General features: G+C 33.7%; 1 pseudogene; it reads left to right on the plus strand.

The window, feature by feature from the left end:
- The first annotated feature begins 6,738 nt into the window (after positions 1 to 6,738).
- On the plus strand, positions 6,739 to 11,529 carry LOC120272993 (annotated as a pseudogene).
- Positions 11,530 to 14,656: the final 3,127 nt, after the last annotated feature.

The following is a 14,656-nucleotide window of genomic DNA, read 5'->3' on the forward strand; positions in this document are numbered from 1 at the left end:
TTGTTGTTTAAAATTTTTGGTGCTTATCCTTGCATGAAAAACCTCTCCTTATGCATGTTGAAACCCACCCTTGTGCCTCTTGAGTATCTTTAGTTCTTGGTCTCCATGTTACATAAAGTTTTATTCATGGAACCAACTATATGTTTATACCATTTTGCTTGAAACCCAAGCCAAAAACCCAAGTTTTTGCATGCCTAATGAATGTTTAGTTTTGTAGTTTTGGCATGTGTGTTGGACCTTATATATTTTTGCACCCTTGTGATTATATATATATACATGCATGCATGCATGCATTGATCTACTACTTGTGCTAGGAGATTTATTTCCATCCTTGTTTCTCTCACCTATTGTCCTTGTTCCTCTTAATCATTCTATGTTCCCTTCCCACATCATTGTTATTACCACTAGTACTAGTTTTATGTTAGATCTACTTGTAGATACTTTCATATTGTTGTTGTTTTAATGGGGTATTTTTAGACTAGCTTAGCATGAACTTTTGTGCTTGAACTCTTCCAAATATTCATGTATATTTGGTTGGTTTTCCCTTGGATTTTAGGACCACCTTGAGCATCATCTTGGATCTCTTTTTGAATTTAGGATCACCAAGTAAGTAATCCCTTAAACTCTTGTATTTAAATTTTGTTGTTTTGATTTATTTTCATGCAAAATTTCTGAAATTTTGTTTGCATTATTCTTTAAAAATTATTGTGGGAATGCCATCTATTTATGTCTTGTGTTTTTAGAGGAAGAGAAGTTCTATACTTAGTTGGAACCATAGTGCTATTATTTGCCAAAACTTATATATGTTATTTCCTTGTTACTTCCAAACATTTAGCAAAGTAATTATCCTTTTTGAAATCTTGTTATTCCCAATAACAAAAACTTAAGATTTATTAAGTGCTTGAATCCTTGGTCCACCTAACATCAACTTGAATTACCTATATATTATTTGGTTATACATTTATCCCTTAAATATCCACTTGCCTTTATGTCCTAGCCTATCTCCTTCCTAAAATTTTTAACATCCTTGTTTTGACAATATTTCCTTTGAAATTATCTTTCTAGCTATTTTGATTTTAGGTGGCCATTTTTCTTCAATTGATGAGATACATTAGACCTTGTATTTTTACAAATTTTAGTATATTATTGTATTAATGCATTTCTTCCTTGAGATTGGTCGAATAATTATTTATTGGTTTCACTATTATTTATATTTGTGTTATTTTATTTTATTTTTGTAAATCCTTTATTTTCTTGAATTTTGGGAAAATATTTGTGAAATGTTGTTATTTCTCCAAAGTGAGAACCAGGCTTAGGTTTGGAAAAAGTGAGTATTTCCTTTTACATTATTTATTTATCTGTTTATTTAATTATTTACTTTACTTTATTAGATGAATTTTTGGAAAATACTTGTGGATATTACAGTATTCTTGGCTTGGAATTGTATCTGAATTTTTTTGGTCTCCAAATGAACAATATGCAACCACATCGGGTGGGGGGTTAAACCCTGACCTTGTCGACAAGTAATTTTTGGAAAATGAGACTGCGAGTTTCAGCACCGTGTCCGTTCGGTGAAATAATCAACGACCACTGTTATTCGATCTCGGGTCACTGAGGGTAAATAAATGATTTCGATTATTTGGCTCGGAGTGCATCACCGAGGGTAAACAAATGACCTTTGGCACTTTCGGTGAATTTGGAGTCATACTTTGGATATTGTATTTATTGTTTTTACCTTTGATTTTGTTTACACTATTTTGTGCTATTGCATTATTTTTTGTGTGTGAAATTTTCAGACCTGAACTTTTGCTTCCAGTTTGTTTTGGATTACTTACTGGGCTAGTGAGCTCATGGATTTACTTTAAATCCTTTTTCGGATCGAGAGCGTGAGACCCTGAGGGATCTTAGAAGACTTCCAGTAGATGCCTTCTTTGGAATTATGTTCTGTGGCTTATGTATTTGTATTTGTTGTATTATTGTGTAAGGACCTCCTTGTAGGTCGTACTGTATTTCTTTCGCCTTGTATTTGGGTTTGGTTGTAAACCTTCAGTTGTACTCTTATTTAGTATTTTGTCAGTTATTTTCTACTCCTAGTTTGTGTTTAGGTTTTGAGGCCTTGCAGGTTCACTGGGCCCCGCCTTGTGGGTCTGCGGCCGTTTGTCAGCGCACCAGGTTCGGGGCGTGACAAATTTGATATATATATATATATATAGTTAAAAAAAACAAAAACTAGGGGCCATGGCTCCCCTTCACCCACCCCTCGCTCCGCCAAAGAATGAATGGATTTTAGATTGTTATATATTATTATAGACTAAACATAGATGAGATCATGAGATGATGATTATGCGTTAAATAACTAAATTCTTCTCATGTACATTTTTTTATTTGTTAATTAATTATCATATATATATATATATATATATTTTTTACCCAACTTATTTATCATCAAATAATTATTAAATTGTTTTAATTTGTTGAATGTGTTATGTGTATATATATTTGATTAGCATAACCATCAATCAACACTATTGATATTTAACATACATGCTTTCTAGTAAAACTTTGGACACTATACAAATCCCCTTTATTATGTGCTAATAAAAATAAGGCCATATTCCAAAATGAGAGTTGCTCTAATTCAAGAAAAAAGATCTTTTATTTTGATGAGATATTACTTGTTGTATTATGCAATCTTTCATTAAATTCTTGAAAAAAAAAAAAAACCAAGATCATTAGTAGAATTATAAAGTCAAGGGAAATAAATAAATAAATACATTAAGAGTAAATGGTGAAGCTATGGTTTGAATGAAACCCTAATTCCAAAGAGATGCAAAAATGGAGGGACGAGGGGATTGAAGGGGAAAATCTAAATATCTGAATTAAGAATTCAAAGAAGGATAAAGACGAGCATGAAGCACAATTCCTATCCAAAAACCCTTGCCAACAATGTCTCGATAGCTACCACAAAGCTCCAAGTGCTTACAAGAGGAGAGAAAGCGGTGTCCCAATGCCTACCCAAAACTCCACGAAGAGAAAGAGAGAGAGAGAGAGGAAATCTAAATTAAAGCATTAATTTTTTAGGGTTGCTTTATATATATATATATATATATATATATTCATTCGTATAGATGACTTTTAGAAAATATATTTAAGTTAGTATAAAATTCAAATTCAAATGTACTAAATAATTTAAATAAAAAATGTAGTTGTACAAAAAATTTTGTTTATTTTATAATTATATCATTTATTACATTTTATTATAAATATTAATATTTAGATATGTAGTACATATATTAATAGTATATTAAACAATTTTAATAATTGTAATTTTCTATTACACTTTATATTAAAATAAATTCATAATTCATTTTTTTTAAATTATTAATAGATTTAAACAAAAAAATGATCTTTTAATTGTTGTTGTAGTGAAATTTACAATATTTATTGCATTAAATTATTACCTTTTCTCGATAACCCTCAATCACATCAAAAGTTCGAAATTGTTTCAATAACATAAATCCAACTCAAATATTTTAGTTAAAATATTAATTAATAAATAACAAATTAATAAAAGATACAATGCTATTGAATATAAATATTGATTAATTAAGATTATTAGCCAGTTTAAAGTTAATGAAGTTACAAAACTGATGTTACTAAAAGATTACTATTAAATTTGAAATGTACAAGATACATATCTAGCATAACAAAGTTATTATTGTTCCATTATTATTAAATTAGAAAAAAAATATTAAACATATTCCAATGCACACTAGCCAAGGATGACAGCGAATTTGACTTCATACTATTATTCCATGTGAAATTGGCATATAATATTTATTTATTTTACACAATATAGAAACAAGTGTAACGGATATCATACCTACAATATATTCTATAAAATTAGTTATTGATATGATGATACAAGTGGACTAAAAGTGCATAAACTAACTTTTCGTATTTAGATGGGATGAATCTTAACACTAATAAATTACATTGATTTATTGTATAAAAAAATTATAATGAAAAGAAGAATTAATTTGGGCATTGTTGTTCATGCTCATAGCTTAGTTTCAATAGCAACCGAAAAATTTAACATTGCTATTGATTATTGGTAGTAGATTCAATACTTTAGTGACCAACCAATTTCGGTCACTAATTAGCAACCGATATAGAAACTTTAGCGCCCACCCAATTTCGGTCGTTGACTTGTGACCACAATAATTACCGCAACATGGTTGCTAGGTTGACGTTCAATCTCCCACAATTCCCTCCAAACTTTAGCAATAACAATGGCAACCGAATTGTGAGTCGCAAAATTTGGTCGTAAATAGGTTATAATTTTTTAAACATTTTCTATGCTAGCTACTATCCAACTTCGGTCATGGATTTGTGATTGAAATAGTGACCAAAATGTCATCACAAAGTTAGCGCTTAATCTCTAACTATTCACTCCAAAATTTAGCAACTACAATGGCGATCAAAGTATGATAGTGGAAAATTTTGGCCATAAATCGATTGGAATTTATTAAACATACGCTACTTTAGCAACCATCAAATTTTGGTAGGTAATTTGTGACCGAAATAGTGACTGCAATGTTGTCGCAAAGTTGCCACTTAATCTCCTTCTATTTTGCCCCAAATTTAGCAACTGCAACTGTGATCGAATTGTTACGGTCGTAAATTTTGGTTGTAAATCGGTTGTAATTTATTAAAATATTTGCTATTTTATGATTAACTAATTTTGGTCACATATTTGAGATTGAAATAGTGACCGACCTGAAATGTCACATAATTCATGCTCATTCCCACCAAAAATAGCGACAAAAATAGCATTAGATTTTTGTCAATGACCATAAGTGCAACCAAAATTGCAACTGAGATGTGGTCACAGAGTTGGCACATAAACAACAACCAAATTGTAGTTACTAAGAGGTTACTTTTATGCTATGAATACACTTAATTATTTTAAATGTGAGAACCATCACAAAACCGTCACAAACTTGCTGCAGGTTTTTGGTTCAATGTGGCTTAGATTTTTAGAGAGACTTTTCAAAAGATAGAACCAACCAATGAGCTACTAGCTCTCTTCCATTATATATTTAAAGAGTAACATAGTCCAACAAGTCAAAAGTTACAATACTAACTCACCATTGACCAAGTTATAACTTAGAGAGATATTATGAGCATTTAATGCTCTCTATTTAAAAGCTAGCAATAAAACAAACAATACATTAGTAAATAAATAACCAGCAAGCTAATCACCAAGCTCTTATAGCTTGTACGTGAATAGGTTATGCACTCTATGCTTGATGACCCTGGCATGTTACCTCATCTTCGTGCCATTGCCAGTTGCTGTAGCTGGTGCTCCTGAAGCCCATTACTTCAATCACGATCCCTTGCTACAACACCTAAGACCATCGCTCTCTGACTTTTAAACTTGAACTCACTTTGTTCATGGGTAAAAATGTCTTAGGTTGGCCCTTCTATATTAAACATTTTGACTGCTTCTTTCAAGGTTCTATGATGGTCTCCAAATGAAATTTTATTCTTTAAAACAAAGGATATCATTGATATAGCAAAATTGGCAAAAACAATCATCCCATCTCTTGTTAAATATTGGCTTAATATCTTTGGGATGAAGCCAAATCTTGATCTCTTTTGATACAACGGTTTAGATTACTCTATTATTTATATAGAGTTATGTTTGTTGGGTGTGTGGAATGAGAGAAAAGAGAAAGAGAAAGAGAGTGTGAGTTTTCTTGTATTTGAAAAGTGGAAAGAGAGAAGGTGTAGATGAGAGCCATTGTTCTTGCTTGATCTTATTAAAGTAAAGTAAGCCCCTTGTTTTTGAGATAAGGCTAGTTCTTAGAGCTTGGTAACCTCTTGTGGCTTTATATCTATTTCTAATTGTACTCTTGTACTTTTGTAATCCCCCATGATATAGTGAAGTATTATTCTCCCTTGGATGTAGACTTGTTTTTAGCCAAACCATGTTAAATTGGTGTTTCTTATTTTATTCTTGTGAGATTGGTTATATGTTATCCTTACATTGTCCATTAATTGGGGTATTACTAGGTATTGTGATATTGCACACCAAGTGTTCGACGAATTGCTACATTAGTTCCTCACTTTCTCATATGCAACAATTGGTATCAGAGATTCTATTTAGGATTGTGGAGGTTGTCTAAGCTTGCAACTGAAAGAATTGGGGCTTGAATTGGTGGTGATTTGATTTCATAGCAATGGATAGAGCAATGGAGTTTGAAAAGTTCAAGGAGGATAATTGACCAATATGGAAGATAATGATGGAGGATCACCTTGTCTATAAGAAGTTGGATCTACCACTATTGGGGAAGGATGTTAAACCCTCATCCATAAGTGATGAACAATGGAAGGTTCTTGATAAAAAAATGCTTGTTGGTGACAAGGCCATGTATTTCACCATCTATCTTCTTTAATGTTTATCAATGTAAGACCGCTCATGAACTTTGGAGTACTTTAGAGTAATCTTTTGAGCAACCATCAGGTATCACTAAGATGCATGCCATGAAGAGATTATTCCTCTTGAAAATGTAGGATTGTGTCACAGTGTGAAAGCATGTGAATGAGTTTAACTCTATTGTGGCATAATTAAAGGCTCTAACGGTGAATCTTGATGAAGAGGTCTTATGCTTGCTACTTTTGAGCTCTTTGCCTCTAAGTTGGGATACTCTTGTTACTATCGTGGCAAATACAATGGGGAACAAGTTCAAGTTGAATGATGTTGTTTCTTCATTAAGTAGTGAGGAGACTGGAAGGGATTCTTCACAAATATCTAGTGACTCAAGTCAAGCATTAGCGGCCAGTGAAAGAGGAAGGTCTCAACAAAGGGATAATGTTTCGGCTAGTAAGGGCAAGTCACAAGCAAAGGGAAGATCAAAATCACGGAGCGGGGTTGTTACTTGTTGGTATTGCAAGAAACAAGGTCATATGAGGAATGATTGTAATCTTTTGAAGAGCAAGCAAAAGGGGAAGCAAGTTGATGGTGAAGCAAGCATAGCATCTCAAAGTGATGATTGAATCACATTAAGCATTGCTTGTATGGTATCTTCTTCCATAGATACTTGGGTGTTGGACTCCGGTGCTCTATTTCATATATGTCCGGATCAATCATTTTTCTCTACTTATAAAGAGGTCGATTGTGGTAATGTCTACCTCGGCAATGATCATGCTTGTAAAATTTTGGGCATTGGTGATGTGGTTATTAATTGCTTGTTACTTTATATAATGTTGACAGCTAGCAATGATTGGAAAGAGATTAAGTCCTTGAAGCTCCACATGTCAAGGAAGCTTGCTACTAAAGATCTTGGAGTCACAAAGAAGATTCTAGGCATACGCATTCACCGAGATAGATAGGGTTCTCCAAAGGATGATAAATATGAAAATGTTCCTTATACCTCTGTGGTTGGTAGCTTCATGTATATTATGATGTGCACAAGATCGTATATTGCTTATGCAGTGGGGGTGGTTTCAAGATATATGTCTTGTGCCGGTTGGGAGCATTGACAAGCCGTCAAGTGGATTTTTCATTACTTGAAGGGTACACAAAATTTATGCTTGTGCTTTGGAGGTTTTTAATTGGTGGTTAATGGTTATGTTGATTCTGGTTATGCCAATTGTAGAGAGACAAAGAAGTCCACTATGGGTTATGTTTCACATTCGGTAGTGGTGCGGTGAGTTGGATGTCTAAACTTCAAGACATTGTTGCCTTGTTTACTATGGAAACGGAATATATTGCCTTGATAGAAAGAGCAAAGGGAATGAATTGGTTGAAGCATGTGCTTAATCAATTTGAAATGGTACAAGAAATATATGTGTTACATTGTGATAGTCAAAGTGCGATACATGTTGCTATGAATACAGCTTTTCATTCTAGAACAAAGCACATTGATGTGCGGTACTACTTTATTCGGCTTGCTTTGGAGAGTGGATTTTAAATGTTGAGAAAACCCACACAAATGACAACCTTGCGGATTTGCTGACAAAGGTTGTGCCTACAGAGAAGACATCTCATTGTAGGAGGCTTTCCGGGTTAGTGGAGATGTAACTCAGATGTTTGGAGGACAATGCGTAATGCTTCATTGATGCTTGATTGAAGATTTGTCTTCAAGTGGGATATTGTTAAATATTGGCTTGATATACTTAGGATGAAGCCAAATCTTAATATCTTTTAATCCAATGGTCTCGATTGCTCTATTGTTTATATAGAAATTGTGTTTGTTGGGTGCTTTGGAATGAGAGAAAAGAAAGATAGATAGAGAGGGTGAGTTCTCTTGTATATGGAGAGTGGAAAAAGAGATGGTGTAGATGAGAGTTGTTGTTCTTACTTGATCTCATTAAAGTAAGGTAAGACCCTTGTTTTTGAGGTAAGGCTAGTTCTTAGAGCTTAATAACCTCTTATGGCTTTATGTCTATTTCTTGTACTCTTGTACTCTTGTTATTCCCCATAATATAATGGAGCATTATTCTCCCGTGAATGTAGGCTTGTTCTTAGCCGAACCACATTAAATTGGTGTTTCTTATTTTATTCTTGTGAGATTGGTTGTACGTTATCCTTGCATTGCCCATTCATTGCGTTATTGCTAGGTATTGTGATATTGCATACCAAGTGTTCGACGAATTGCCACACTAGTTCCGCGCTTCCTCACATGCAACATCTCTTTTACCGGGCAAACCTTCCCCTTATATCCCTTACCAACATCAAGGAAGATCCTTTGTGAGTACTATTCCAGCTTTGAGGACAAGGCCAATCTCAATGAGGGAGCAGTGTTGCAAGCCCAACACCAATACCAATGAAGCCTATTCTTTGAAATGGTTTCAGTTTGTTCATAGATAGAGTTTGTTAGTTAGTTGTATTAAGTTATATGTGACTGATGAAATAAGAAGGAAGATAAGAAGAATTATTTCCGAACTAGTTTTCTTTCCTGCCTTTATTTCTCTCCCTTTTTTCACTTAATTTCTTGCTCAGTCTCTTCCTGTCATACTTTGCTCCTTCTATCTATATTTGCCTTCTCTTTCACCATTTCCTCAATAGAGTTCATTAAAATTTCTTTAATAAATAGAAATTTTAAACTTGAAACCAAGTGTTTTCTTGAGAGTTTGAGAAAAAAAATCATAAATATTTTGGAAAAATAAAATAAGAAAGGCTTTTTTTATGTGTTTTTATCAAAATTTAAAGGGAGTTTTTTATTGGTTCTTTTGAAGATAAAGGGATTTTTTTTGGGACATGGTTTATCTTCTAAATAAGCATATAAGAGTCAATAATATAAGCAATTATATATAAGCTATTATAATATATAATGGTCGCTAGCTTGGATTTAATCTCTATAAACCGAAAATAATATTATTATCGATCCTAAAATAGCGAAAATATTGCAAAATGGAAAGGAAATATTAGTGTCAACATTCACATCTTCACAAATTCAATTAAGTAGATTTAGGATTTTATACGGTCATGCATATATCAAACCTTTTCTCTCTCCCCTTGGTTTAGATAATCTAAATTTAGAAGTTAGTCTGTTATAAGACCCATTAACCACATGGAGACTTTTGCTTCCCATGTCTTTCAACCATACACAAATGGCATGCCCTTTATTGAAAATGATGCACAGTAAGAATAATAGTCCCCCTTAGGCTGGGAATTTTAAGCCAAAGTGGCCTTAATGTCTTTTTCCAATAAGAAGACCTACACAACAATTTAACTAAGACTACAGCTTCCTGGGAACTCTCTCTCTCTCTCTCTCTCTCTCTCTCTCTCACACACACGCACACACACACACACACACTCTAATTCTCAAATCTAATCAAATGGCCACCATTGTCTTCTACTTGATCTTTTCATCACTTCTCTTTCCTTTGCTTGTGCTTGTGATAGTTGTGTTCACAAATCCAAGGCGTCTTATTCCAATTCCTCTTCGGCTCTTCAGCTCTTGCAGGTTTCATATATATGCATATAGCTGTTCATTCTTCTTTTGCAGCTCTAAATGATCTCTAACGTTCTTTATATATATATATATATATATGTCTTTAAAGCTGGAACTTGTGGATATGGTGCCATAGCTTTGGACTTTAATGGAGGGTATGTTGCTGCTGCAAGCCCAGCTCTCTACAGAAAGGGTGTTGGTTGTGGAGGTTGCTTTCAGGTTAACCCTTTTTTTCATTTCCTTTTCCAATTCTCAATTTTAGTTCAACACTTTTGTTTTCATTTTTATATGAATTGCAGATAATGTGTAAGGACTCCAAATTATGCAAGAAGAAAGGAGTTACAGTAGTCCTGACAGACCTTGACCTTAACAAGAAGAACATCCAAACTGATTTCATTCTGAGCAGAAAGGCTTTCATGGCTTTGGTAAGACCTGGGAAGGTTCCTAAACTCATGACACTGGGCACTGTAAACATTGAATACAAAAGGTATGTATATATAAAATTACTACACATTATTTCTTTAATAGACCTACATTCATAAAGACATGTGAACTCCCAATTCATCAAATCAGGATTCCATGTGAGTATAAGAAGCACAACTTGACAGTGAATTGAAAGTGGAAGACAGTAGCCAGAAACCAAACAATTTGGCTGTCAATTTCCTCTACCAGGGTGGTCAGACTGATATTTTGACTGTGGATGTGGCTCAGGTATATATTGTTGGTACTTAAGTAGATCTCAAGATCAAAATACAGTTAGTGAAGAAGATCAAGCATCCAGTGAGAGTGGGAGTCTATTTATGGTACATGATGGTGAAAGAAAAGATGAGCAAGATAATTTGGTAATTTGGTTACCACCAGTACTACTTGATGCTTCATCTTTGATATATAACACCTTGTCTGTAGTTTGATCAGCAAATCTATTAAATCTGGATTCATAAGCTTGCAAGCTACCACTCAATTCATTCAAAGAGATCTTATCTATATCTCTAGCTTCTTCAATAGAAGTTATGATATGATCATACTTCAATGTCAAACTTCTCATCACCTTGGACACCACTTCTTCGTCTTCTAACTCCAAACCTAGACCTTTAATTTGATTTACCAAAGCTATAATATATATATACACACACACATCTTGTAAACTTCAGATAACAATATAAAATGTCGATATAATTCTGAGACTGGTCTAACATAATACAGATGAATAAGAAAAGATCATGATATTTTAATAGATCCATTTGAAATCAAATTGGGTTTGAAGTGTTAATTTGGAGGAAGTAATTAATAAATGCATGTATTTGGTGAAATGCAGGTTGGAACTTCATACTGGAAGTTCATGACAAGAAGTGCATACAGTGCCATTTGGAACACAAGCAATGCGCCTGCCGGAGCACTCCAGTTCCTTGTGGTAGTGATTGGTTGCTTCGAGGCTGCTTGGATCTTTACCAGAGAAGCCCTACCGGCCAACTGGAAAATTGGATCAGTGTATGAGTCTGGTGTCCAGATAATTGAGATTGCTCAAGAAGAGTGCTCAACCTGTGATACAAAAGAATGGAAATGATTGATTGTTAGAGAAAAAAAAACATACTTTATTAATAACAAGATAAGTCACTTACTTTTGTGTTATTTCCCTCTTAAGCGCTAATCAATTCATCGACAATCAAAATTTTAATGGCATTAAAGATGTGCGACGCTAGGCCCATTTAGGCCCATAGTACATGTACACAATCATTGCACATGTTCTGATGTTAAATGGGATATATATATGTTTTTATATATATTTTTTGTTTATAAATGTGCAAGAGCAATGGGACATACGCATAACCAGAAATTTATTGTCTGCTCATGGTCCTCACCTAGTGATATGAGGAATGGGTTATAAGTCCACTCTTACACCGGAACTCTAATGGCACCTTATATACAGGGGACCCCTCTGGTCCATATACAAAACACCTTTACTTATTATACGTTGTGTGCGATATGAACACAGCTTCCCATGTGGGAATGAATGCTTTATCCATTTGGCGATTCTAAATCATATCCATATTTCTCAACTTATGAAAAACATCATTAGAATTAGCTCTTGACCCCAACTGCTAGAAAGGTTTGCAAGAATAGAGGGTGAATTTGATATCTCTACCACAACCTCAAACTTTACCAAATAATTTAAAAAAAAACCAACAACTTTAGATTTTAAACATCTGAAATATAGTCAAATAATTTGGATTGATTTATGTGTCTGATATGTTTAATATTTTGTCGATATTAAATTAGTACCATAGTGCTTGCCAATCTTTTTATTTTTTTATTTTTATTTCTTTTTTTACTAGATTTATCATAGTTGGTACTTAGTGTGACAAATAAAACATAATCATCTACTTGGAATGCTTGCAAACTTGATCCGTATTTTTATAATATTCGTAGTTAACAAAGAAACATATAACAAGTTATTTGAATATATATATATATATATATATATATATATATTTTTGATAAAGTGGATAAACTACAAATTGCATTTAAAAAAAGGAGCGTACAACAAAAGCAGAACAAATAGACAACAACTAAGAAAAAGAAAACTACATAGGCGAAAACAAGAACCATAGGTAGTGGAACAGAACGCGAAAAACACACCAAGACCACACAGAGCCACAGGAAGTGGAACAAAAAAGAAGAAAAAACAAGAAGACCCCTAGACAACGACAACCAAATAGCGGGGCCGTGGACATGGAAGGGAACACAGACTAGCCGGCGAGGTCTTCTACCGCTTTGTGCACAGGGAAGACCTTGATAACTAAACATGCATGCATTTCTTCCTAGCCAAATTTGCCAAATGATAGTTCTAGCTAATAGAGTGTACGGGAAACGATGCTGGGAACCCAGGTCCTTGGCCCAGCCCTCCCAAAGATCAGACCCCGAGGTCGGAGCTCTGTTAAAACCAACCACATGCATGAAGTGATGCCAAGTGTAAGTAGTAACGCATCTAAAAAAACAAGTGGTCCACCATTTCAATCTCAGTAGACAGAGATAACACGTAGGCATGGGAAGCATGTTGCACCTCCTGGCCAAGAGATTGTCTAAAGTGAGGATTTTGTTATCCTACATGAGCTGAGGAAGGCATTGATTTTTTAGGATAGATATTTTTTTGAAAAATTTATGGAGTAATCTGCCAGCATTTTCTACGATCGATTAGGAATCGACAAAAGTATTTAACAAAGAAAACTCTATTCGACATTAACTTCCAAACACGGTAGTCAGAGGTCGAGGATGTAGAATGGATCCGATTTCTGAATATCTTTCCAAAAATTGATCATGCTCAAGTAAATCGAGAATGAAGCTCACAATACCATCTTTAACTAACATCCGTGGGAGAAGGGCTTAGCTTAAAATGCATCGACTCAGACATGACAAGATGCCATACCATTATACCAATTATCGAATCAAAACCAAGTGGAGGCTTCGTTTGCAATATCCAATTGTGAACAATAGCGGAAAGGCTCAAGGGACGGGAGAATGCCCTTCCAAAAGAAAGAGCTTCGCCGATGTTTTCCTGGGATAAAGGCTCTAATTGGGTGTGTTGTGAAAGTAGTTAAATTTGAGCGGTAGGTGACCACACCATGAATCATCTTATTTATTCAATCATTTTATTTTTTATAATATAATACTATGCTAAAAAATGTTTGAGGCGGTTTTCATAACCTATAAAGACAATTAAATGGTTATAACCATCTCTATAGCCTACTGCCCTTGTTTTTTTAGGAACTAATTTAATGAAGGCAGTTATAATCGCCTAAAAAATTAATAATCTTTAAATCCCACTCATATATCATTGCCTCAAAAATTAACCTCCTATTAACTAGATATAATTTAATATATTCCTCTAAGGCTTTTGAGATGCAAATGTACATTGACAAATCATGATTATTCAAGGAGAAATCTTTTTGGCAAAATTACAATAGCAAATGTAGTTTAAAGGAAGATCAACTTGGACAGCTATCACAAACGAACAAAAATAAGAAACGAATATTGATGATGTTGGTTTACCTTATTATCAGTTAACAGAAACTAAGGCTTTCCTTGGATGAGGGAAGGAGGGTTTTGTAAAATAGGGTAGAGTAGGGTAAGGTAAAGTAAAAAGAGGTTTTAAGTTTTACTTTGTTTGTGATTAAGGTAAGATAAATGGAGGTTCTCAAACCTTCTAATGTTTGGATTTAAGTTAATAGAAGGTAAAGTTTTATATTAATATTAATAAAATACCTTTGAAGCTATAAATTGTATTTTATGCTAATTTACGCATTTAATGTTATTTTTGCAAATTAAATGTTATTATTTCACAATTTATAATATTTTATTATTTTTTTTTTCCAAAAAAGAACTATTCAAATTCAAAACCAAAACCTAAACTTTTCTCTAGGACATGGATATAATTATTTAAATTCATTAAGGGCATTTCAGTCTTATGAAATATGAAAACCTCTAGACCCCCCATTTTTGAGGGTTGAGTATTAGGGTTAAATGGAGATTTTTCAACCCTCCATTTAACTCTCATATACCCTAACTCCCATTTAACCTTGGATCCAAACATAAGGTGATCCAAAACCATACCTAACAAAATCCCCAAAACCTCCAAATTAGCAAGCCTTAAAGAAACAGAAAATAATCATGACGATTGTTGAGCTCGGTGATAC

Source organism: Dioscorea cayenensis, chromosome 2 (assembly GCF_009730915.1).
Source record: "Dioscorea cayenensis subsp. rotundata cultivar TDr96_F1 chromosome 2, TDr96_F1_v2_PseudoChromosome.rev07_lg8_w22 25.fasta, whole genome shotgun sequence".
Taxonomy (NCBI): Eukaryota; Viridiplantae; Streptophyta; class Magnoliopsida; order Dioscoreales; family Dioscoreaceae; genus Dioscorea; species Dioscorea cayenensis.